At 44.9% G+C, this 25481-nt stretch overlaps 1 long non-coding RNA gene across 1 annotated transcript; it reads right to left on the bottom strand.

Annotated features, from left to right (window-relative positions):
• Positions 1–16124: 16124 nt before the first annotated feature.
• LOC125942206 (uncharacterized) lies at positions 16125–24646 on the bottom strand. Its single transcript, XR_007464897.1, has 2 exons — positions 24445–24646; positions 16125–23971 (listed from the first exon to the last, which is right to left on the bottom strand). It is a non-coding gene; the product is annotated as an uncharacterized LOC125942206 (long non-coding RNA).
• Between the last annotated feature and the right edge of the window lie 835 nt (positions 24647–25481).

Raw genomic sequence — 25481 nt, 5'->3', positions numbered from 1 at the left:
TTTGTTTAGGCAAAGAAAAGCATTATTTACCATTACAAACATAAGAAATTGGTCCCTTTTTTCTACGTAAATGGTAACATTGCTTACATCTAACTGTAGTATTTAAACAAGATATGTGTTTCTCACGTTTGTAACATACCAGTAGGGAATCAGAACTGACTTTAAAAATGATTATGTCCTTGCTCTGTCTTCTCATTGTCGCAGATATTATACTGAAATCTAATTTGCCGTCTTCAGTAAAAGAGTGTGAATAGTAATTTTTGAGAACGAACTAAATACGAATCAGATAGTGGCAGACATATGTCGGCAGTGTGGGCGAACACTCACTCACCATAATTTTTTTCCAGGCCCCGCACTCACTCACCTCCACTCACACTCACTGGTACTCACTCGCACTCACCTGCACTCACGGGTGTCTACCAACCGGGAAAACCGGGAATTCTCAGGGAATTTGTGCCTCTATCAGGGAAAATTACTGTAGAGATGGGCGAATAGAGGGTATTGTCGAATATTTAATTGAATAATTCTATGTTCGTTATTTGCTTCGATTCGAATTCATGGATTCAATATTTTCGAATTATTCAGCGGTCCCGAATAGGCAGTCAAAAGCCACGGGCAGTCGGTGCACATCTCGGAGGCTATGCTTCACGTCATGGCTGCCACACATCAACCATAAATCTCGAAGGCTATATGTTTTTGCATTAAAGAGCCTGAAATGTGCGACGCAGAAGAGCAGAAACGGCGCTAGCGCACAACCGAAACGAAGCGGCGGAGTCCGCATAGCCATAGTCAGCAGCGGAAATCGTACGTGAATGACAGCAACGACGGAACGCTTCGTGCCTATTTGTGCCTTTATTGCTTTTACCGCCGCGCATAACAACGCGTTGGCCGCGGGATTTCATAGTCGCCACCCATCATCGCGTCGATAGCTGCCGCGGTTTCTTTCGCAGCGGTTTCGTTTAGTTTCGTTTTGACTCAATACGCACGTCGGCCGCGTGCCTAAAGAGCTGCGTAGTGGCCATCCATGATCGCATAGATAGCGACCGCGATTTCGTCTGAAGTTGTTGCAGTGAACGGTAGTTTCGTTCTGACTCGGTGCGTGCGTCGGCCGGGTACGGTCACACTAGCGGCAAGTTGCCGCGCGTCAGCGCCTTGCCGCGAAGTCCACCGTGGCAATCGCGTCTCGCCGCGCGGCAGCGCGATATGATCTCGCGCGCTCTCGGAACGCGGAATCACCGTGAGCGAAAAGGGTGCGATCGGACAGCGTCCAGAAATTCGCGAGAGACGACAATCGTCGATTGATAACCCGGCGCGGAGCGGCGGTGGTCCGGTTGCCATTGGCTCCGTGACGTCACCCTCGTCGCTCTCGGCAAGCCGTAAAACCCCCCGATTCCTGCCGCTTTTGCCGCGCGCGTCATGATGCGTTGCCGCTCGCGGCATGACGCGGGCGTTTTTGCCGCTATCGTGTCCATACCCTTAAGCACCGCAAAGTCGCCGTTCATAATCGTGTCGACAGCGGCCGCGGTTGCGACAAGCAGTTGTTTCGGTTTGACTCGGGGCAAAGCTGTCGAGGATGAAGCACACAGGCTACATTACGATGGACGTGCGATCCGTTGGCGTTGAGCTTACTGGCGAAAAAATTATCGGGATGTGCGCGCGGTAGTGCAAAGCGTGTCGGAAATGATGGCGCGCGCCGCAGCCGTGCTGCGAAGGAAGTCGCGAGGCCTCGATCGCCGCTGCGAGAGCCAATCAGTCACGAGATGACGAGAATTGCAGCTTCCGCACTGCTTTTGTGTTAAATAGCGAAAGGATTTGCTCATCCATTATACTAATAAAATCGTGCTGACGTAGTAAGCATTTGCTTATTGTTTTCTGCATACCCTGATAATTCGGGCATTTGTTTTTTTTTCAATCCCGTGAAATTCGAATTAACTAGGTTTTACTGTAATATGTGATATATACTGTTCAAACTATTCGATTCGAAATTATTTGACCAATCACTACTCGCTTCGAACCTCAAATCCACTATTCCCCCGTCCCTAAATTAGCTGTAATTTAATTGAAAGGGAACGAAAGTTGCGGTAATGGAGGGAGGGAGAGGAGGCGACGTTTAGCTGCGCCACCAAATGCGTATCTATATAAAAATGTGGTGAGGCGAGAAGGTGGTAAAAACTTCGGACGCTGCTCGACGAGTGTCCCGTTCTGATCTCGTCGAAAACTTCCGAGCCGCCCCCAGAGGCAGAGGCAACAGTCACCAGCGCCGTGCGCGTTCGGTGCGAACGCGGGCAAAACGCCGACGGCGTCGACAACAGTTCGGCGCATTGCTGATGCTGCTGCATGTCTAAGTTTATACAGCTGATCAATAAAACTACTATCCTTACTCCGTATAGCTCTCTACTAATTTGCTATCGCAATTGATGCTTCGCATTTTTTTAACATGCTTACTAAAGAGTGACAGCATCAGGCAACATGATGTCAGCCCATCTTGATGTAAAAGAAAGTTCCGTTTCACTCAGGGAATTTAGCAAAATCACTCAGGGAAAACCTGGAAAACTCAGGGAATCTGAAAATGTCAACTTGGTAGACACCCTGAAGTCTCACACTCACTGGAACTCACTCGCACTCACACTCACTGGCACTCACCTGCACTCACACTCACTGGCACTCGCTCGCACTCGCATTCACTCGCACTCACACTCACCTCCACTCACACTCACTGGAACTCACCTGCACTCACACTCACTGGCACTCGCATTCACTTACACTCACTGGCACTCACTCGCACTCACCTCCACTCACACTCACAGGCACTCACCTCCACTCACACTCACTGGCATGCACTCGCACTCCGGCCTTTGAAATGAGTGCGAGTGTGAGTGAGTGCACTCATGAGTGAGTGTGCCGATCTATACCGCTCACAACTCGTGTAATTCATAACGAAACTTCAATTTAGCACCTGTTGCATCGGGAGTGCGCCAAGGCAGTGTTTTGGACCCAGGTTTATTTTTAATATACATAAAATATTTGCCTTCCCGATTACATGGTAACATCCGTCTATTCGCTGACTATTGTATTTCGTACCGCGAAATTAATCACAGTGATAATCACCATACACAAAATTCTGCCTTTTCTTGGTGTCAGGAGTGGCAGATGACTCTAAATGCTGAAAAATCTGTAACGCTAACAGTAAAAAAGAAACAGATATCTAAGTTTACTTACATTATTAATGACACACCTCTCACTTGTGCATTTCAGCGTAAACATACGCTCTCTGAGGGGACAGCCATGTTAACAAAATAACCAAGTGGAAATCAATGTACATGCTGAACACTAAACCGACTCTTCTTTCTGAGAAGACACTTTCGTCTTGCGCCCCCAGATAAAATTTTCTGGCCTACAAGTACAAAATTCTTGTTGTAACAGTGCTGGAGCACGCCAATATTGTTTGGTTTCCGTACACAAAATAACTCATTGCAAGAATGGAAGGGGTGCAGAGGAAGGCAATAAGGCTATGTTTTAATAAATACAAATTAACAGATTCATTGACTAAATTATTAAAGAGAGCTGGTTTATTAACACTGCAAAGTAGAGCAAAACTAGCACGACTAAAGTTTTCATTTCAATTTATTCATGGTGACATAAACATTGACGTCAGCCCCAAACTCTCTCTGTCCATCTCTCTGTCATTGACATTAGACGTGTGCAAGCTTGCCGCCCATGCTCGCTAAGCTCCCCTTCGGTCGGATTGAGCCAAGAGAGCGGGAAATAGAGGGAGAGATTGACTGTCCGTATACTTAGTCAGCCACTTAACGCTGAAACAAACACAAAAGGGAGAACAAAGCGGTATCTATCATTGCATCTTCGCTTTTGCTCCATGTATGCGAGCGTGCGTGTCTGTTACTCTGTGCTAACTTGGCTAGTCCCTCTTCCGCTCTGCCTGTTTATATAAGGAGCCTGTACGTGTACGTTTAAGAGGGAAGCAGGAAGAAAATGAGGAGCCATTCCACCCTCTGAAGGCGGATGACCAGGGAAGCTGTAGCAAATCACACGGTATTAAACGTCTTCACTCAGTGGAAGTCATGACAAAATTTGCCTGTCATGATTTGGATATGTCTGCCATCAGCGCTCCAGCCCATACATATTCCCTGGTGTATTAAAAAAAATGTCGCAGTTTCGCCCGAAAGGCAAAGCTTCGATTGCGATAGCAAATTAGTAGAGAGCTATACGATGCAAGGATAGGTAGTTTAATGAGCCGTATAAACTTGTAAACATTCGCCTACTAACTAAATAGACAAGCACGGTGTCACGCGCGATCAGGTAAACATGAACGCATCTCGCTCGATGACCGCGGAAACTCGCTGTCAGAACGCTGGAGTAAGGAGGCGCAGCTACAGCCGCGAGCGAATTGAGCTTCGTGCCGCCTCTCGCTTCAAAGCGAACTAAACGTCGAAAACACGACGCATACGAAGTTACCGGCTCTAGTTGAACATAGTTGACATCGCAAATCGCTTTGAAGCGGAGGCGCGCGCGCTTTTTCCACATCGCAGATCGCTTTCGAGATACGACACCCACGCGGCCGCCGCTGGAGCAAGACGACCCCTCCAATGCCTGACGCCACGGTGCTCTTACACCGTGGCCTGACGCGCGACAGAAGCAGGACGCTTCCGCCCCGCCTTTTCCTTCGCGGGCGCGAGATTGAGCAGCAAGTGTCTGCTGACCCTCGCAAGCTTGCACTCGCACACGCAGCGTACCGGACGATTTTACCGTGTTTGGACTTTATACGGAACCTCACAACGATGTCCACGACCACGGCAGAAGTTCACTTCGAGTGTCCATATAATTGCTATCGCAATATATCCGCTCATCTCATTATACATTTTCTCACTCATGCCTGATCCTTGGATTATTACGACCTTAGTGAGTGGTTTCTATCTTGGCGTGCACAATCTGCTAGTGCGATAAGTCATCACCGTGAGTGAGCTTGTGCACACAACGTTCCTCCATTTTTCCGCAAGCAAGGTGAACCGATATCACCTCTGCTTATCGTTCAAGCACTCACCACGTTCACACTCACTTCCACTCACTCATGTTCACACTCACCTGCACTCACACTCACGTTCACACTCACCTCTACACACCCAGAAGCACTCACCCCGTTCACACTCACAGCACTCAGTCACGTTCACACTCAGCTCCACTCACACAGCACTCAGTCACGTTGACACTCATCTCCACTCACACGCACTCACCACGTTCACACTCACTTCCACTCACACTCATCGGCTCTCACCTCCACTCACACTCACTGGCACTCACCTCCACTCACTCACACTCACTTCCACTCACAGTCACTGGCACTCACTTCCACTCACTGGCACTCACTCGCGCTCACCTCCATTCACACTCACTTGCACTCACCTGCACTCACACTCACTGGCACTCACACTCACAGGAACGCACTCGCACTCACCTGCACTCACACTCACCTGCACTCACACTCACTGGCACTCACGTCTTTGAAATGAGTGCGAGTGAGTGTGAGTGAGTGTGCCGACCTATGGTGGCAGAAGCAAATTGAACTGAATATTTTTCAAATAACAGCAGTGTTCACCATTGCTATAAAATAACCTTCCTATCCTACAATATTTAAAACCTTGGCAAGTTGATGTCATGGCAAGTTGATGTCGCGTTATGAAGCGTTGTTTACTAAAAGCACAAATGGAGCACTAGACGCAAATAAGCAGTTTATTTGCATACTTCACACTCGTTGGTGAGTGCAAATGACGGCGGTTTAGCTGGAAAGACTGGCTCCATGAGTGACATAGCCTGCTCCACTAAGTTGTGTTTTGCGTCTACTGTGGCTGCCGCGATGAAACTTTTCACACTTTCGCTCCAGTTTTATAATTGATTGCACACAGTCGGTGATTCGAAACGGTTGAAAACTATTTGAAAAATATTCATATCGACGAATAGTGACTATTCGATTTGAAATCGAATAGGGCAATATTCGATTCATTATTCGGAAGTTTTGAATATATGCGCGCCCCGTAGTCTTCAGCAAAAACTTGCGCGTTGAAAGAAAAATATTTGATAACAGCCACTGGCACAGCCATTGTGCACACGCTACTCTGTTATTGCTAAAGAAATTGCAAAGCAACCTCACTGTCGAACTTACCCAACTTGGGCAACTTTGGTGTATGACGGGTATTTATATCGTGCGTATGAGGCTGTTTATAGCATTTTTGTAAGGGCAGCCAAGTGCATAAGAGCCACCACCATTGAAATGGCTCCCCAAGGGCTGCGGGCATTGGATCTTGCTTACTTTTATAAATTAAAGGGGTCCTGAAACACTTTTTTTAACATAGTAAGAAAACGTTGCTGATCTGTTAACGAGGCTTTTTGAACATGTGAGCCAAATATTACTGCACTGTATGCAGCAGGGAATTTACAATTTGCGTCAAAAGCAGTGAAAAATCGCTTGCTCTCTCTCGTTTGCAATGTTATCATGCAGCATCATCGCAAGCAGCGGAGCCCACAACAGCTATTAACTGATTTCGTGATCCCGATAGCATTCTCAGTAATAAAATTATTGCTCATTCGAGTTACAATAAATGAAAAATATGTCTGCGATCTCAAAGACAGAAAAATCATTTCATCTTTGCACTGCCGAGACATTCATCCTTTGGGTGGGGCCAGCGGTGCATCGCTCCCTTGCCATCTCCCCTCTGTAGCTTCCAGCATGCTGGTGGAAATGAAAGGAGAGAAAGCTGCTCATCTATTCGATAACTACAGGTAACTTCACTTGTGCTTGAAGGATTTGAAAAAATTTTGCGGCAGGAGATTCATGAGGCGACGTAATTGAATAGTGATATCAGTCTATGATTAGTCAGAAAAGTGTTTCAGGACCCCTTTAAAGACAAAGATAAAAAGCGTATATCTGCTCTGTAACAATCAAATCATCACTGCAAATTTGGAAGTAAACTTAACAAGTAGCTTCATGATACGCCAGAATGAGTGAAATATTATAGAAATCTGAGTTAATGACTTTCATGCCATCAGATTACATATACCACATGGTCAAAAGTAAGCTTGCACTAATTGAAAATGTTATGTGAGCTATGAAAATGTGGCATGCACAGCTTTTTGTGCTCCTTGGCAAACTAAAACTCAACTTTTTATACCACTGGGAATCGGTTTAAGCAGTGCTTTCATTCATGTTTGCAAGGAATGCTGTTCTTGTTTGACGAAAATTTGCAAGTAGAACACAGATGAAGTAGGACATGATTTAACCGATATGTCTTGCTCAGTGTAAATGTGTGGCACTCCGGCACCACGGACATGGCCAAACAAAACCAGAGTCTATCGCTATCGCACAGAGTATGCACTGAACTGAACCCATCCTGCACAAAATGCTTCTCTCAATACCTTTGATTCCATGTAGATTGCGATGGAACAAGTAAGGCAGGTGGAGAGAAAACAGTTTGGTGCAGGAGGCAATGTACCATTGCTGGCTGTTGCAGGGGGTGTGGCGTGTTTTCTGAGCCTACTCGTCTTCAAGCTGAAATATTGAATCATGTGAATGCCACTGGATGCAGCTCTGAATTAATTGTGCATCTGAAGTAAGTTTTTTTGACCACCATAGAACAGGTCACTAAGTACAGAACATTCACAAACCGCAAGTACGAACAGAAAAGTAGTTCGGTTCCAGACATTAGTTCAAATTCTTGTAGCACCCAGCAGAACAAGGCAAGGATCCCATCAACTTTGGATTGAAAGATCAAGAAGTTGTAAACAGGTCTAAGGGCTTCTATCCATTACTCGTATGGAAACCATCAAATTTTACTAGTAAGATGTCACTTATAAGCAATCAAGGAGGAGTGCACATGCATTGTTTGTGAATGACAATCCCATGAAATAAGGAAATGATCTACACATAAATGGCTAACAGTTTAAGAAAGTGATTATACTGGTCCCATTGTTGTTTTGGAAGCAGTCTCTTCACTGCAGGCTAAGCCATGATGCAAGGAATAGTGGTAATCCTTTTTGTCCACAGGGGATATTACAATGCTTGTCCGGCAAGACACAAGTCATCTACTTAGGACAATATAGAGTTCGAAGGCATGCTTTACCCAGGCAATGCAGGGTCTCTAAAACCAAAATTCCTGTTTGGAATGAACAGCATTGAATAAACAGCTTTTTTCTCGTTGAGTCGTGGTTATATAAAAGACACAGGCTAGAGACCTTGCAAAGCCAATATGACCCCACTTTGGCAAGCCTGACTTCATTACATATTTTTGGCACTGCTTTATCCTCTTCGAGTCAAGCCTTAAGTGGGCTGTGCGTGCTTTATTTCTAATTGTTCTAGAAGAAAACTGCAAGTTCTGACAGTGCATTGTTCATAGCAAAGCCAATCTTCGCATGCAGCTTAAATTTGCACTTGCGAGTAGTGACAGTACCACACTTTAGAGTGGTAGTGTCTAAGAGTAGATGCAAATGCTGGAGTCATGGTCGCATATTTATGTATTGAAGGCAAATAATACTGCCAATTAAAATGGGAATGGAAGACTTAGATGTTACATGCTCAAGGCCTAGCTGTTCTATGAAGGCATCTTTCAGAGCTGCACACAGGTGGTCATTCACTAACATGATTTAATGTCGATAAACAAATCTCTGGAAATTGTATGCCATGATCAGGTAACTTAAATGACCCAGAAGAAAGTCAAAGAATGTGGACAAGTTTCATTCTGCAATTCCAAGTTGCACGATAATCCAGGTCACAAAATAGTTCTTACAGTACCAACTGTCTTAGAGACTATCTGCATTCTTAGCATTGCTGAATATTATTTGCCACATGTTGCCGTCATAGGTTGTATATTAACTCACAACTAACGATCATCATGTCGTGACAGTGACATGCTCATTACACACAATATGCATGAAAGCTTGAACAGAAGGTGTCCCAGCAGGTTTTGAACCTGGGGACTAACCCAGTCTCATACCTTGTTTGAACTTGGGACCTTTGAAAAATTGACACCCTGATGAACTGTTCCAACCAGGACATACTAAGAGCTGCAATGGCTCAAAAGACAGCGGCTGTGAAGTGTGCTACAGCACACAACACAAGTTCTAAACCAGTAGGTTAAAGAAGATAAAGCTGGTCGCAGGAATTGAAACACATCAGGAAAGAGAAAAAGGCTAAAGTCATGATCCTCCATAGCAGATTGTTCACATGCTGCTGTGAATCCTTTTTGCAGATTGTGCACATGGTCAGCTGGACATATTGTAAATGAGAAGTGAATGGCGATTGTGTCTGTGTGATCATAAGAGTGAAGGTACAGAGACAGTGGAACTACATGTGAAAAGATTTACGCATAATCTTTGGTTCATCGTATATACCATACATTCGGAAAGGGAAGCAAGAATAATTGCAAGCATCACACATTGCATTGCTTCAGTAATGTAAACTTGGCGAAATACACTCTAGAAACGGGACAATATTCCACATAAATCGATGAAAAACCTAAAAACGGCTTGCAGGCAAGGCACCCTTTAGTTGCACAATTGATAGTTACTGAGCGAAAGGAACTCTCCAGATCTCTACAATCTTCTAAGAGAGCGAATAGTAGTCCTATTTCCAATTATCCATTTTCTCAATATTTTTACTTCTTTAAATGTTGTCACTGAAATCGCAGTGACAATGGCAAGTTGCAGCTTGGCAGTCTTGTGTGGCATTTCTGTGACATCTAGCAAGTGTTGTGCGACACCTACCTAAGAAGGCATGGTCCTGCGAGTCCTCCATTGTGAAGCAATCGAGAACCAAGAAGGTTCAGAGAAACATGCCATGCACTGAGCCGGAGAACTCAGAGGCAATTCCGCAGCTATCCCTACCAATTTACTTATTTATTCAAAATACCTTACAGGCCTGAAGAATAGACACTGGGTAAGGGGAGCTTCAGAATTTTACATCACATTTCATTTTTACATCAAATTACACATTTTTTGTGTGGTGTTTTATGGTATCGCTGGATTAGGCTTACAGCAGAATGCTTGTATCCTACACGCCGGACAACGGTTCAAGTCACAGCCATGGTGAGATGTTTTTTTCTGCCTGCGACTAATATCATGAGCATTACCATGCACATATTGCATCTCTCAAAAATTCTGGTAACTTTGCATAGATAGCTATTTGCAGTAAAAAAAAAAAAAAAAAAAAAAAAAAAAAAAACCTGCTCTACAAGCTTGCTCAGTAACTAGTGCCCCTGTGCAGCAAAAATGCCTCGTGTAGCGAAATCATCAGGAACAGAGGCTGCAGGAATAGCTGCAGGTACTTCGTACTGTTATGATCGGCTTGGAACTGCACCTGTCAAATGTGGGAATCAAGCCCGAGCGCCTTTCCCGTGACGAGATAATCCTCTTTCATCCCCGAAAAAGCGTCTCACCTCTACGGAGCAGACGAAAACGGCGAGCTACCAAGAAGGAGGACCCGAGAGAGAGGAGGTCGTCAACTTGACCACCGGAGAGAGGACTTCCCTGAAGGAAACATCGGCCACCACGAGGGGATTTAAGGCCGTCCTGGCCCCCGTGTTAACCAGAACCGCTCGAGACTCGGATAGAGTCAAAACCATGTACCAATGAAGTGAATACAATCTTTTCTATTTTTCATCATCACGATGCCCGCCTTCACCGTCGTCTCCTGATTCCTGCGGTGACGACCCACCTCACCCGGTCGAGATTATATCAGCTGGTTGGCAGCAATGGGATACTCCACCCTTCGTCCTGGCTTCAGCAGAATGGTGAGCGCTTGACTTTCTTTGAGAATTTGCCAGGTTTTAGCTTGTGTGTTTTCTAAAACGGCGAATTAGTTTCTGTACGTGCAGGCTCCTGTTGAAAGCTTCCTCAAGTCACAGCAGAGTAAGAAAGTCCTCGTTTGGGATTGACCATGGATTTGGGCAAACGGAAAAAGCCAGAGTTGTTATTACTTTGTGAAGAGCTGGGAATTGAGGTCTGGAAAAGTCAGAGAAAGCCACAGCTTATTGAGGCGATTGAGAAGTGCAGGGCTCTTGAGGATGAAATTTCAGAAGCATGGGAAGAGATAGAGAAACGAGCTGAGAAAGCTGAGCAAAACACTGCAGAAGAGAAGGAAAGGCAAAGAGCTGAGAAAGCTGAACAAAACGCTGCAGAGGAGAGGGAAAGGCAAAGAGCTGAGAAAGCTGAACAAAACGCTGCAGAGGAGAGGGAAAGGCAAAGAGCTGAGAAAGCTGAACAAAACGCTGCAGAAGAAAGAGAAAGGCAGAGAGCTGATCAAAAGGAAGCTGCAGAAAGAAAGGAACGCGAGGAACAGAGAGCTCACAAACTAAAGCTAAAATAACTAGACGTGCAGCGGGATCTGGCCAGGCAATCAGCAAATAACTTCTCAATATATGAAAGACGTTCAGGTGAAGTAGGAGTGAAGAAAAGGGATCTCATGCCATCGTACAAGGTGAACGATGACATGGGTTTGTTTCTCGTTACTTTTGAACGAACCTGCGAGAGAAACGGGTTGGCACTAGAGAGTTGGCCACAACAGATTCTGACCGTTCTTCCTGGCGAAGCAACCGAAATAATTGCGAGGCTAACGAAGGACGAGTCAGAGGACTATCAGAAAGTAAAAGCTGCGCTGCTAAGAAAATATCAGCTCTCAGCGGAGGCTTTCCGCCGCCGTTTTTGGGAAGCAGTTAGGACACCGGGCGAGTCTTTTCAAGATTTCAGTTATAAGCTGAAAGCCAATTTAATTGAGTGGCTAAAAGGAGAAGATGCGTTCGGTTGTCACAACAAGGTTGTGGAGCTAATCTGCAAGGAGCAGTTGTATGGGTCCTTGAGTGAAGAGATGCGCCTGTGGATTCAAGATAGGTCGGGCGAAAAGGACTTAGAACGTGCTGCAGTGCTAGCAGATGAATTCGCTGCACGTCGCGAATCCGAGAAAACACGCGTCAGGCCATTGACGAAATTCAGCAAAGAGGAAAACAGGCGCCCTTTTCACAACGAGAAAGCTGGAAGTGGGACCAAAGATGTGTCGACCGATAATTTAGGACAGAATAACAGCGCAGCGAAAGATGAAAAGAAAACAACAAAAGCGTTTGAGGCTAGAAAACCGGTCGTCTGTTTCCGTTGCCAGGAGCCTTGACACCTTGCGATCGGCTGTAGAAAGCCTAGGATTGTTTTTTCTTTCGTGAATGACGACAACTTAGCGCTCCTAGAACCCTACCTTCGCGACCTCAGAGTGAACAGAACGCCATGTAGGGTACTTAGGGACTTCGCTGCGACAATGGACATCATCCACCCTGCGTATGTGCAACCTGAGGATTTCACCGGGGAACATGCGTGGATCCGGCAGGTAGTTGAGGAGAATAGTGTTTGTTTGCCCATAGCTAGCGTAAAGATCGAGGGGCCATTCGGTATATTGCTGACTGAAGCCGCAGTATCACAAAATCTGTCCAAGCAATACCCCTACTTATTTTCAAATCGCTCGGAGATGCTGTTAAAGAAGAAGGGTCTGAGTTTTGGCGACCATACGGCCCAAGCTCTCCCGCGTCCCCAGGCTCATGAGATCGCAGCGGAGATAAGGCCTGGCAATGAAGAAAGGAAAAGGCCTCATGACATAGGCACTCAGGAAGCGCAGCACATAGCTAATGAAAGCGGGGAAAAAGGTGCTAGCGAGGAGGCATTCGGCTCAGTGGGCATACCGCAGCAGAGGCTGGTAGAGGAATTAGAAACTAATTCGGAGGTGTCACATTCGGATAGCTATTTAGACCATTTGAAGGTTGTTAAAGAAGGAATCGCGGCAGAAGAGAGCAATTACGTCGCAAAGGTAGAAGCAGTGGCTATTCCGGAGCACGTTCCTTGCGGAGACAAGGCTTGTTTTAGCAGCCCTAAAAAGGTCAAGGAGGCGCTGAAAAACTCCCTTGTACCTCCGCATTTGAGCGGGGTTCCGGAATCGTCCAAAGGAGAGGAGACTGATATGGCGGCCAAACAGGGCAGGACCCGGACGATCGAGGATTGCAGAGGCACATTCGGTGACCGCCTGGCAAGGCAAAAAGTTTTCAGACAGCGCAAACGAGCGAAGTATTTCGCACAGCGCAAATTCGAGACAAGACACACCGCAGCCCGTAAGCAAAGGGAACAGGCCATCATGCAGAACGTCAAAGGGCTCGTTATGGTGGTTGAGAAAACGGAGACGTCTAAGGTGGATGACATCAGAAAAGGGCGCGTCGCCGCGATTAGGACTGCGTCTGAAAAGGGCAACCTGGTTGAGGTACGCGCGCACGCACAGGGCCAGTCAAACAGTCAATGAGGGGGAATGCGCCGCGAGAGCGAGGACAAAGGAAGAATGGCGATTCTCCTCGCGTTTACGGCCTCCCTCTCTGAGACGTGAAAGAAAGCTGCGGCCACACGAATTGACAGGTGATGGGAGGGGGCAGTGTATGTCTGGCACCCTTTATTGCCCATGGCGAGGCCCAATGACTTTCAGATTGCGACCTAGTCGAGTGCACATTAGGAGGTAGTAATTGTCGAAGTGGGCGCCTCCATAAGGTTCCCGTTTGTAAATTTGTAAATAGAGCACGTTGCATTTTTTTTTCATTTGTTAGTTATTAAGACCTTATTTCTTTTAATTTCAAAGGTTCCGCGTTAATCTCGGTGATTCGTTGTGATGATTGTTATGCGCGCCAGTTACGCGAATAAAACTGCGAAGCAGGTTTTGCGACAGTGGTGGCTCGTGAACGCGCTGTTTTTGTAGATAGGCATTGACCATTGGAGGTTTGTAGAAACAAACCATTTTGGGTAATTCAATGCTTACAGGGTAGGTGCGTTTATCGGCTACCATTGCAGATAGAGTATGGCTTTTGGTTTTCTGGCTTTAAATGCCACTTTACGAATCAGCTTAATTAGGAGTTGAAGCGGTCATCAGAGCGCAGTACATTTTGCCTTAGAAGCGCTGGTACTGGCAGATACTATTGACCCAACGAGTAACTAACTCACTGCGCAGCATTTATCCGTCTGATCATTTTCAATGCACTCTCAGTCTCTCAATAAATGTGGCTTTCCCGGGCAGGAGAAACAAAAACGTTAGGTATTAGGTTAATTGAAATATGCACTTAAGTCTACTTTTTTCCTTTTGTTAATTTTCGGGAAGCTCGAACGAGGGCTGCAGGTTTAATTCTGATAAGGTTTTGCGTGAAGAATGTGTGAACCTGGCAGTTCTCATGGTTAGTTGGGTGCTCTCTGTTTGTTGTGCCTTGGGCTTGGCGTGGTCTATTTCCAGAGGGTGTTACCTGGCCTGCCTTGGAACAAACGGCGAAACAAAGCAGAGGCACGGGGTCTACGGTCTCTTCGAGGTGCTTGGATGCTGCAACCCCTTCGAGACCTCCTGTGGCGGTGGACGGGCTGTTATGATCGGCTTGGAACTGCACCTGTCAAATGTGGGAATCAAGCCCGAGCGCCTTTCCCGTGACGAGATAATCCTCTTTCATCCCCAAAAAAGCGTCTCACCTCTACGGAGCAGACGAAAACGGCGAGCTACCAAGAAGGAGGACCCGAGGGAGAGGAGGTCGTCAACTTGACCGCCCGACAGAGGTCTGACACTTCCACAAGTTCCCCGAAGGAGTCATCGGTAGGTTATGATCTTCCTGGAATCTGTATCTCTCCAATGTGGGAAGCAAGCCCCAGCACTTTTCCCGTGACGAGATAATCCCCTTCATCCCCGAGAAAGCTTCTCACCTCTACGGAGCAGACGAAAACGGCGAGCTACCAAGAAGGAGGACCCGAAGGAGAGGAGGTCGTCAACTTGACCACCGGAGAGAGGACTTCCCCGAAGGAAACATCGGCCACCACGAGGGGATTTAAGGCCGTCCTGGCCCCCGTGTTAATCAGAACCGCTCGAGACTTGGATAGAGTCAAAACCATGTACCAATGAAGTGAATACAATCTTTTCTATTTTTCATTATCACGATGCCTGCCTTCGTCGTCGTCTCCTGATTCCTGCGGTGACGACCCACCTCACCCGGTCGAGATTATATCAGTACTGAGTTGGCCCAAAGTATGCAGCCCATAGCTGCCTTTCCCTGCAGGCTCTAATACTTGCTGCTATTATTTGTATAAATGTCGTAAACCACTACTAACAAGTGTTGAACAATGAATTGTGTTATAATAATTAACTATATGACTCAAATTCAAAATTTCAGATGTGATACTAGATTGTGTAATTCATAACAGACTGCGATAAAAGAAATAGAGGAATAGCAAGCTTCACGAAAAACGAGATACTGCTCCCTTGTATTCGTGATCTTTCACCACATGCGTATGCATAATCCGATTGTTTTAGCATGGAGACAGCCTTTGGTGTAACAGGTGCTACGGCACAATGCAACGAGGGAGGCACAGCAGACATCAGGTGCGACAAGCTACTGAAATTACAAGCCCCTCAAGCTTGAATGATGTGTGGAGTGATACAACATTCCAGCTGCGATATATAGTACCATCATTTTTAAACTGCAATTACTATATAGACATTTGAGGGGCGTTTGCAGCATTGTTGTTGGTGCTGCCATGTAGTCCCAGGTGTGACGGTGCATGCGCGGCCTTGCCCGCCCACCGAGTCCGCTTTCCCTACGCAACATGTGTTCGAGGTCACGTCAGCTGCTGTGGGTGCCAGGACGAGCATGGAAAGGCAAGCCGAGAAGGCTGGTGGCTTGATGCGCACCGTCTTCCCATACGCCCAGTGCTGGAGGTCACGTGATCTGCTGAGGTTTGAAGCAATGTTCAAATGGTGAAGGGAGCGACAGTAAGAAATGTTTGCTTTGGGACAAGCATACATGCTCCCAGCTGCTGGCACTCCCCATTCTGCCAGAGTTATGATGAGTGCTCGAAAGCATTGAGAGAACTCTGTTCATCTGTGTCTTTTGGCACACGTGTTTAGTTAGTAAGCAAACATTTATTTCAATTTATACTGCCCATAAAACGAGTCTTACGTAAAAGCATTACATTTTGCTATTTCTTTCTACCGACTTTTGGGTATAACTGCAATATTTTTTATGGCATCACATTCTTGCTTGAGGATTTTACTGCAAGGACTGTACTGGGACCAGCCGTTGAACTAATGTAAAGGTTTATTAACGTTTTGCATAGAAATCAGCTCAGAAAGTGGCGACTTTCATCAAATCATTCAGTAAAAGTGATTTTGGAACAAAACAAAAGAATGCACAAACAGCATGGTTCGTGGTCAATGCACTGCACAATAAAAACCACGCTCACAAAGAGAAACAGTGGCTGGTGAACTGCTGTCTGGCACCACATCTTTTTCTTCTTGTCATGTGCTGCCGTATACACTAGTGGACAAAAATATGTATATTTTGCAATTTTCGGTGTTCTGAGCTAGAGACTACTCTGAAAGAAGTTGCTGTGTCGCCTCATACCTCTAGCCTTAGACAATAGCCTCAACTCCACATTTATTTTTATCGTGTAGGCTGCCCATAGCCTACAAAGCTTGCATATTCCAAGAATGTATCACAAAGAAACCATACCCATCAACCAGTATGTCACAAAAAGCACATGTGAGTCAGAAAGGTTAATGAAACAGGAGGGTCTAGGAGGGAGAGTCTAGCAACAGGCTCTGCATGCTACTCCAGGTGTAATAGGCGATAATTAAAGAGAATGCGAAAAAGCAAGAAAAAGAAAAGCATGCACATAACACAAGCAAAATGTACTAGCACACAAACTTGATAATAAAGGCAACAATAAGCACGAAGAAATGAACAAAGTTAAAAGTAGAGCTATGCCAGCGGCAATAAAGAAAATATCCATTATTGTCCCCCTAGTGGAAAGTGCGCATACTATAGGACAATATTTCAAACAGCAATCGATAGCTTTTTAAGTGTACATGAATTTTTCACAAAGCACAATTTGTTTCGTTCACTTACTTACAGATGAGGTAATGCATTGCAACGGTATCCCCAGCGATGTCACCACTGCTGCTTCCCCCTTACGTATGCACCCTCCTTTGCCTTACTCGCTCATCTAGAATATCCCGGAAAAAGTAAGACTGCACCAGAAAATTATAGATGTCTGTCCTCAGTAGCCTTCTTTGTACTTTCATCATCATTCGCCTATTTTATGTCCACTATAGGATGACAGGCTGTCTCATTGACCTCCGATTACCCCTGTCTGCACCAACTGACCCCTTCTTATGCCTGTGCAAATTTCTAATTGACCACCTGCCACCTGCTCTATGCGTTACAATGGCTGCCCAACTCCATTTCTTTCTCTTAATTTCAACTAGAATGTCGGCTCCACCGTTAGCTCTCTAATCCACACCGCTGTCTTACCATCTCTTAAAGTTACACCTATAATTTCTCGTTCTATCGCTCTTTGCGCAGTCCCTCGCTTCTTGTCAAGCTTCTTTTGTACTTTGTTTAAAGCTGCACTGCTTCCAATCTGTTGTCAACCCCTGAGGAAGGTGCAGGGTTGGCGCAAAAACATTGGGTCAAATAAAACCACCTGGTTGGAGACATTACTTGGTTTGCAAAGAGAAATGGAAGCACCAGAAGCTGTATCCAGGTTCATAACACCGTGTTTTGCCATCCGAGTGTCCCCGATTAACCGACAAAGTATCGCAAGAGCGTGTGTCTTCTTGCCCCCTCATATTTGGGGCAACTGTGATGTGCTTGCCGAGCAGCTACCTGTCATCATGCCAGCCAGCTGCACCATGCATCATGCCATGGGTGTTTTACTCGAAGGTCAGCAAGGCACCAGGTTGTCATGCACTAGAAGTAGCTACAAAAGAAATTTTCAAGGAAGCTAGATATACAAAAAATTTGGGGATTCATGTAGTCATAGACAGATCATAATTTTTTTGGTAGCCTGGATGGACTGAAAATAGCCAGATTTGACTGCAATGTAGCTATATTCTAACACTGATATTACACAGAGAATAAGAAGCAGTTGTCAAGCAGTTTGTATCTTCTACTATAGTGTCATCTACTGCTCTGTTCTTTTTATAAGTCAGCGTGCACAAAAAAAATTGCAGGGTTTAACATCTTGAATTTGCACAGTGGGACTACAATGGATACTATAATGGGGGGTTAGATTGATTTTGACCACACGAGGATTTTTAACATGATATACCAAACAGCTCCACGACACATTACTGAATCGGCCACTGAGTGCTACAGCAACCCACACTCACTCATTTCTAATATACTGCTTTTTTTCATGCGCTGCAAAACAAGTCACCGTACCATTATTAGCAACCTGTATGTGGAGACACTGTATTCTGTCATGCAGGTTCTGATAAATGTGTACCGCACTACATGAACAGTGATGCTACGACAATGTATTACAGTGCATGTTGTGTTTAATAGTATGTGCTGTTCTACAGCTATGTGGCTACATCTGCGTAGTAAGCATATCAAAGAAATTTACTAGCAAAATTTGCTAGCACCTCAAGAATGCTAATATAGGCCACAACAATTTGGTGGTGAATGAACTGCAGAGAACAGGCAGTGAACATTAAAGGGACACTGAAGAGAAAGTTAATTTGAGCTGCATTATTAAATTACCCTTCTACAATTCTATAAAACGCCACTCTTACCATGAGGAGGTTTGGCAAGCCAGAATAGATGCAAAAAACGAAAGACTGGTGGCAACACCGCCGTGACGTTACCACACTAGCTCGTTGTGACATCATGGATTTTGACAGCGCCTGCTTAGACCTACTTAATCTGTAAAGATGGACTACATTACATTCTAAAGGAGCCAGAGACTGAACTTGGCAAGTTTAGAACACTTTTACTGCACCCCAATGGCCCAAATATGACAAACTGCTTCGAAATCCATGTCACACTGACATACCAGCATTGGGTTTCAGTGCAAAATTTAAAAAAAATGTAACATTGGTCCCCATTTTTTTCTTCTAGCAATCAACCACTTACAAGAAATTAACGAACATATTTTTTAAAGAATACTTTGTTGGTGTAAACTGGTTTAACGTGTCTCTTTAGTGTGCCTTTAAACTGCTGCAGTTTCATCTCCACTGGCTCAATACTTCAACGGGGAACCTCTCAAATTGTTACAATGCACTCTTGCCTGCTTACTGTGTAGCCTTGGACATCTACTGCGCTCTTCAAAGACAAATTTTGTTTCAATGTGTGCCACTGTTCCTGACTGAAAGGTCTGGGGCGGTAACACACTGCTACAACTTATATGAAACAACCTTTAAATATCTCAGCCACTGCTTCTAATAAAGCAAACGGCCATGGTGTGCATTGATAGCACAGCCACTGCCGAAGCAAAGATGACAAAGAATTTTGCTCCTTTGCACAAACTTCCTATGACTTCCCATGCTGGACTGAAAATAGCTAAGCATTTCCTGTTGTTTCTCAAGCTACAAAACCAGGATTCGGACAGATTCTAAATGTATTTTTGCACTGTGGATAAGGTTCAAAGATTTTTGAAACCTCTTTAGAGACTGCTAGCAGCAAGAAGTAATAGATCAAACTGCAAGTGAAAAAGGCACTAGGTGCACCTTAAAGAGTGGTGCACATAAAACGAGAGATTAAACCTGCTGCATCAAAGTGAACATTGAGAACTTCTATTACAAGTTGATGCAGCAAGACAAGTACTTAGAAAATTTCAATGAAAATCCTAAGTCCACAGATCTAGCACAAAACTCATGATCAGCGCAATTGTGGTTGCCTCATGTGTGACTTCCTGTTTTGGCATCTGCTGCGAATTCCTTACAAACTATTGTGACTGAAGCCGCAAGTGTGCACAGAAAACCAAATTTAGTATGTTAAAAAAAATAAAGAAAAGGACCACTGCCCTAACTTGCTACATGGTACCCTACAATTTTGCCTCAAATGCAGATACAGTCGAACCCGAATTTATCGAACCCACTTATAACAAATTATTGTGTACATTGAACAGCTGTAAAATCGCCTTGAAAATCCCATGTAAATGTATAGGGCTGGTGCATGCGTATATAGAACGCCCGCTCACCAGCACATTCGATATATTGAACGCGGTGCCACGCCGAAAACCTCATAGTGCACTTCTTTGTGCACACTTCGTCTTCTGGCACCTGGAGGTGGAGAAGAGAATGTGCAGTCAGTTGAGCCCCGTCGAGCTGTTCGGCTAGCCCACTTGCTACCTAGAACGTCACCATTACTTCTTTCCGATTTTCGTGGCGTCGTCGTGTGGGTTGAGTGCCTATTTGCGAGTTCATTTTCAGCAAGCGATGGTCGCTGCAAGCATAATGAAAAGAATCAACTTGGACTTTGCAAAGAAGCTGAAAGTGATCCAGCAATTTTTTGCAAGTAAATAAAGTGTGCTTGCTTTTTTTTTTGCCGAGTTGCGGGCAGTAACTCCGCGGCCCTCGGATGCACCAATCGGTAAGGCCACCGTTTGTTTGCCTTAGGGCCTATTATTTTATATATCGAATTACCTATATATTCAACTTTTTTGTGATCCCCTTCAGATTTGATATATCCGGGTTCAACTGTATGTGTTCCTACCCTTTTTATCCGATAAGTTGTGAAAACTTTCAGCATTCATACAGGAAAGTATGGAAGTACTCTTAGGTACAGGTGATTTATATAAATCAGGCACATTAAATAGAAATCCTGCACGCACAGCTCTGGAATGAGGCCGACACACCCTTCTGTTACCCAGTCTCCCATACACAGGTGCTAAATATTTGGCAAAAGTTCTGTGCCCTTCAAAGGTTCTGATGTTGCTTGAGCTAAAGGAACAACAAACAACCTTGTGGTAAGATGCAAGTTCAAATATTGCCACATACAAACTGGAAAGCCCATTTCAGTCATGCATAGCTCAAACTGAAAGACGAGCAACAGCTTGTGTGACTTGCATGTTGCCGATACAAACAAGACAAAGTGGTCACAGGAAGGTGCCGACTCGACGCAACTATCACTGGGCGAACAAGGAAAGCTGCAGCCTGGAACTGACGTTTTCGACAAAGGGACTTGCTGAAACCCTTTGACATTTCCCTTTGGTGAAATGTTGGCTCCAGGCTGAGGATTTTTTGTTTACCCGGTGTTAATCATTGCATGCGTCTGGTTCTTCTGAAGCATACATGCAGCTTCGCTAGGGTGCAGCAGGCATCAAATGTAAAGTGCATTTATAATTGAGCTTTGCATGATGCAGGACTAATCACTGTGGCACTTGCTAGACTTCACACACAGTTATTATTTTTTTCAAATACATTTTAATACATTCACAAAAGAGGAAGCTAAAAATTATGCAAAAGTGCCTAAGTTCCATCATCATGACCACTAGTTGTTTTTTTTTCTCTCAACTTGCACTATAACTAGTGTCTGATTTCTCTGCATAATAGAAAAGATAATGCTGCTTTCGTGTGTATGAGAAATATTGTCAAAGTTGATTCTAAAAAACTTCACATACATTTCAGGAGAAAAATAACAGGCTTGCATTCTTCTGCACATTTTAAGAAAATGCATGGGTGTTTCCATCGTCATTTCATGTGTTAGCAGTAAGAGTATATTTCAACCTCCACATTACTACATTCACCAAGGCAAACCTTCCCTTAAAGATCCCCTCTCATCAGGTTTTTGCATTGCAAACAAATTGCGGTGCGTAATCACACGATGGTGATTGCGCCTGCAAAGTGTTACACTGATGTACACTGCGAATACAACTGAAAATTCTAACAAAAGCCTGCACACTTCTCATCTATAGAGAGCCACTGTGGCTGTGAGCAAGATTACATTACGCGCATGGTGCTTTCACATCACACGCATGCTGTCTGCAGCGTACAGAGCCAACAGCAGTGGGAACAAATCTGGGACTCCTGTGAAGAGCAGAGTATGCAGAATTCTCTCGAAATGCAGCAAGAAGGGAGGTTGACTAAGTCATTGATTGCGACAAAATACAAGGAGGTATATGAATGCTGCCTGTGGGCACTTGCCGAGGCAAGTAGAGAGAGCCTCCGTATGGGAAGTTAGCTTGCCTCCTCAGGCCACTGCTTTATAACATCTCTTTGCTTCTAGCTCGGCTACTAGCAAACCCTTTTTAAAAATTACTCTGGTAGAGCACTCCCTGGATGACCCTTTATATAACTCTTGGTGTACACCAAAATTTCCGACAGGGCCTGCCGAGGGGCTCTTTAAGAGTTGACGGAAATGGGAAAGGAGACAGATGTCTCGACTAAACTTCCATGGAGTAGCACAATATCTTAATTCCACAATTGGCAAACCATCAGGCGAACCATCATTGTAAAAGATTAGCAGCTCTTTTACAATAATGCATCACCTTGTCCCTCCCCACTATTTTGTGCATAAAACTGCAACTCGATAGCATTTTTTTAATTGCTTCCTGTACATCATGGTGGAGATACTGGAGACGCTGGCTATTGTGAACCATTCTGTTGAAAAAACTTTGAGAGCAGCTTGAGGCAAATAGAAATGCAATCATACTAGCTTATTGGCACATTAAGAGTTAGTTTTGGATAATTCAAGAATTTTGGCATTGCACATTAACTGCGCTTTGGACAATTTTCTTCAGTACCCTGCACGTAAAATGCAATTTTCTAGAAAAGGGGCAACTAGCCACACTAATTTCATTATTTGTTTTCACATTGCTGCTTGCAACAGTGACACCCAACATGTGCGAGTATTACCAAGAAGTAATAGCTTCACATTTTTTTCCCGCCCACATTTTTCACTATTCCACTCTGGACAAAGAGACAAGCACACACGATAACCTTTGTTTGTTTTCGACTGTGCACAGTAGCAACATGTTTTACAGAGCTCGCGCACCACACACAATATCAGAACAATAAACATTTCAGCATCTTGTACTATGGGGTAAACGGCACACTGCTTTTAAATCAAGGCGACACTGTCATGTGGTATTGTAGGATTTAAGGAACATGTTGTACTCGTGCACAAGTTTACCAGGGTCACGAATTCACATGGGCACACTGTGTATGCCCCAATTCCCACATGCCAGTGCACTCGTATCGCAAACCGTGGTCTGTTTACCTTTGGTCTTTGCAGTTCATTTCACAGTGGCTCCATTTCGGTACACAAAGCATACCAACAGAAAAACAAATGGGCATGATCACCTTCCTTTCAGCACTGTAACACACACAGAAGGAAACGCAGTCTTTGATCTATTTAAAAGGACACAAACCGAGGATCAGGAGACTAAAAAGAGTTGTGATCTGCGTTTTCAACACCACAGAACACTAACATACCATGTGCAGAAAATGTTGTAAAAAGTGCTTGGGGAAAAAAGTCTTTACATGCAGAAAACACATAGTGCCACCGCCTTTGCAGATGGCACATAAGTGTCTGTTGCAGCAATGAAGCGTCTGCTTATCAATAAGAACAGGTCACCAAACACACAGCGGCGTCGATTCGAGGCATGCGTGGTTTGCATGAGTTGAAGAAATGGGCCGGCAAACTTAAAGCATCAAGTGAACAGTTCCAAGAGAAAGACTAGATTGGGCCTGCTAAAAGCTGCAGGCCGTGGATCACAATGGGCGGAACTGTGTCAATAACATGCTCCCATACCCCCCCCCCCCCAAAAAAAAAAAAAAAAAGAAAAGAGAGAGAGAGAACAAACATATGCTGCCTTCGGGCCTCTATTTTTGGTCACTGTGACGACTGCAGTGTTAAGCCACCACTACATGATGCTGCAAACCTGACTCTGAAATGACTGCTGGTCAGCACGAACTCCTTCCTTCACGTCGACGTACGGCTTTCCCGTGCCACTGTACGCGTAGCACTTCTTCGTCTCTCCATAGGAAAGAAAACTCGAAGGTCGTTGTTTCTCGCGACGCTCCTGGAACAGGACCTGCGCCGTGTCTTCATAGCGTCTTTTGATGTCTCCCACAGATTCAGCAATACCAGGAACTGGAGCCGCCTTGTTCATTCCCTCTGGTGCTAATGGAAGATTGCTCCTGCAAAACAAAAAGCCTTGCCTCAGCGTATTGCTCCTGCTAATAAAACCTAACTAACATTTTGGAAGTCGTTCGAAAACAACAAGAACGGGAACTATGTGGGTTACGTATCGCGAAATATTTGCTTTGCAAGAAAATGCACAAAAGAGAAGGTCTTGCAAAGCCCGAATATGCAACTAGAAATGATCACAAGTCAACCGTCGTATTTTCATGCAGTACGTAGAAGCCAGTGAACCAATGTTCTTGCATACAAGTTCTAAACGACTGTTGACATGGATTGGCGCGCAGAGTTTTCGCTGTAGTGATCACACATTGTAATATAAACTATAAGGTCACCGTAAGCAGGCGGCAGGCGACGGCGTTGTGCACGAATGAATTTGACAGGACAAGGCTGAATGTTAGCGCCGCGAGCACACAGGTAAACGATGCCACCAACAGGGCAAACACACAACAGACAGGACATGTAGGCATACTTAGTCTCTTCGTCAGCATCCGGTGAGCCCTATGACAAACCGCCGATGCTTTAAGTTCTCCTTATTTGGAGAAGCACGTATGTGTTTTTTTGAGCACTGATTAATGCTAATAACATGCCGAAATCTTTCGAAGCACTCTCGACAATGAGCTAAATGGACTCGACACATTGGCGTCTGCAGCCATCATGAACATGGTTGCCGACACTTATCCGACGTCTGCTAAGCAAATGGTTTTGCGATGTCATTTTAGGCGGCAAGAATGACAGATGAAACATTATGGCAAGTAATGTATAATTTTGCCTGGCATTGTCAGTAGTTGTTTCAGCGCCCATCGGTTGCTCCGATGAGCCGAGACCGGCCGAGACCAAAGGGGTTTTGGGATCAAGTTCTTGATTATGAACAAGTTTTGACGAAGTTTTGACACTCTGAATTCAGCGAGTAGAACGAAGAGACACTTTTGGGGCATTTCAGCTCGTGCGCAATACTTTCGGCGTGCTCGAGGGCCAGTTGCTCCAGAGGCAACATTGCGACACGCCGAAATTATGGCCTCCGACAGTGTAATGCCCGAACGCATACGCAACAAGCCGAACGATACCAAGAGCGGAAAACGGCAGTTTCGGGGTATAATGTTGGGCAAGTTGTTGCATAGCTTTAACGAAAGATATGTGGCAGAAAGTAAGTGACAGGAAACAAAAAAGGGACACGCCATCAGGGACACAGTGATTCGAGACGGCGACTACCTTCTCGTGGAGCAGTTTCTTCTAAAGAAACGAGATGGCGCTTTCGGCGGCGCGACTCTCTCGAGTGAAGCCGAACAGGACGGTCGTGGCCGAGTGGAGCTCAGCGCAGCAGGAGCAGTGAATAAGTTCAATTTTTGTTTATTCTTATTTGGTTGATAGAAGTGTTAGGGTACCCGAGCTATCTATATATATTGTTTTTCATGCTTTTTTAGTTTCTTGGCTAGTTTGGTAGGACGTTAGTAGGTAGCGAATAGTTCAATTTGTTTAAATTTTTTTTTTTTTTTTTTTGGAAGCGGG

Source organism: Dermacentor silvarum, chromosome 1 (genome assembly GCF_013339745.2).
Source record: "Dermacentor silvarum isolate Dsil-2018 chromosome 1, BIME_Dsil_1.4, whole genome shotgun sequence".
Taxonomy (NCBI): Eukaryota; Metazoa; Arthropoda; class Arachnida; order Ixodida; family Ixodidae; genus Dermacentor; species Dermacentor silvarum.
The sequence above is the reverse complement of the archived record's forward strand: the minus strand, read 5'-3'. Positions and strand labels throughout refer to the sequence as shown.